This window comes from Zonotrichia leucophrys, unplaced genomic scaffold (assembly GCF_028769735.1).
Source record: "Zonotrichia leucophrys gambelii isolate GWCS_2022_RI unplaced genomic scaffold, RI_Zleu_2.0 Scaffold_349_54043, whole genome shotgun sequence".
Classification (NCBI taxonomy): domain Eukaryota; kingdom Metazoa; phylum Chordata; class Aves; order Passeriformes; family Passerellidae; genus Zonotrichia; species Zonotrichia leucophrys.
In genome coordinates this window covers 38,627-40,457 of record NW_026992554.1, presented here as the reverse complement: position 1 = coordinate 40,457, position 1,831 = coordinate 38,627, and positions in this window count along the sequence as shown.

Below are 1,831 nucleotides of genomic sequence, written 5' to 3'. Positions count from 1 at the left end.
TACTTTTAATAAATTTTTATTTATAACCATTTAAATTTTTAAGCCTACTATACATTTCTTGTAATCCTATCTCACAAGACAAATACATAAATAATAAACCAGCAATAAAACCAACATACTCATCAGTATATTAATTAAGAAATCTCAAGATTAGAAATATCTATAATTAAGAAACGAAAGGCACTAGAGTGTCATAAAAAACATTTTGCCAAAGTTTCTCTGCTTTTCTAAAGTTGCCAGTAAAGGTTTTGTTGTTTTGAGTTCCTGAGAATCTCCAGTTTGTGTATCTCTAGGGAGTCCAACTCACAGTACACAAGCAATTGTAATTCTTTTTAAATGTCTCCTTGAGAGAATTGTTTGGCGTTTAGGGGTCAGGGCTTGTCTGTCCTGCTTGGCCCAGCCCAGGCAGGGCTTTCCCAGCCACATTCCACACTCCATTGCCCAGCTGGAGCCGCTGGTGCCTCTGAGTTGTGCTGCCCCAGCCCCAGGGACGCTCTCCTTGTCTGCCCATTCCCCCACGGTCTCTGGGCAGGGATGGCCTCAGTGGGGGCTGCTGACATCCTCAGCACCTTGGAGGCTGCTGCTGAATTTCCCTGCTCCAGAGGCTTGTTCAGCCTTCAGCTCTTGAGTGCAGGAATTCAGTGTCCCATGGCTCATTAACATTCAGAACACCTTAACAACCAAAGCCTCTGGGAATCATTTGATTTCAGTTTCCTAATCCTTGGTAGTTACTGACAGAGATTTCAAAAGTGCATTCAACTGAATATGTTCTATTTAAAAAGACACTGAGAAAACATTTTTTAGGTCCTGTTTCCATTTTTTTTTCCTTTGTTAATAACAATGTCCAGTTGACACAGAATCCAAGTACCTCCTCATGCAGTTTGAATAGATATGAAAATCAAGACCCTTCATGGCTGACAATCAATCAGACTCTGTCCCTACCCCCACCCCACCATTTCCCCCATCCAAGCCCTGGCACTCAGAGCAGCCTTGTGCAAATCTGAGCTCCCTCCAGCCCAGGCTGCACCTGCAGCTTTCAGCTCCTGGACTCCAACTCCCACCTGCTTTCCTTGGAGAAGGAGCTGCCTGAGACACAGGGATGTTCATTTATTGTCAGCAAACAAAGCCAGGGGAAGGCACAGCTCCATCATAAGCAAAAGTCATTTTTCTCCCTGAATTCTCTGAGCAGGGACAGCACAAAGCCTTTTCCACCTGCCTCCCTCACCTGGTCGTGGTCTCTCTGTTTCTCAGCACTGGCACATTTGCCTACCTGAAGCCCCCCTCCATCACCTCCCCATCCCTGGATGTTGCAGTGTCAGTTCTGTACTCAGTGGTGCCTCCATACCTGAACGCCCTCATCTACAGCTTGAGGAACCAGGAGCTCAAGGCTGCAGTGTGGACACTGATGACTTGATGCTTTCAGAAACATTAAACTGCTGGCCTGTTTCTGCCAATCACTTGTAATAAAAGTAATCTTCAATACTTCTTGTTAGTTTCATTTTGGAGGTTCTTTATCATTTTTTTAATTTAAAATATTGTCTACAAAGAGATGTCATTGTTTGTTCCACTTCTCATTTTCTTTCCCTTCTCCTTTACTGTGACCCACAGCCTATTTCTATGAGGAGCTGTGCTCTCAGTGGCTGTAAAGGAACTAAAGGATCTCCCAGCAGAGTTTTCTGCAGAGATGCCCTTTTGTTGCCTTCTCTGGAGCCGCAGCAACAATGTCTGTGTGCAGAGCTAGGGGCAGATCAGGGCTGGCACAGCAGCTGTGCCCAGCAGCAGCAGCAGCACTTGGTGTTGCCAGTGCTGCTGCCGTGGCCCTGCCCCGCTG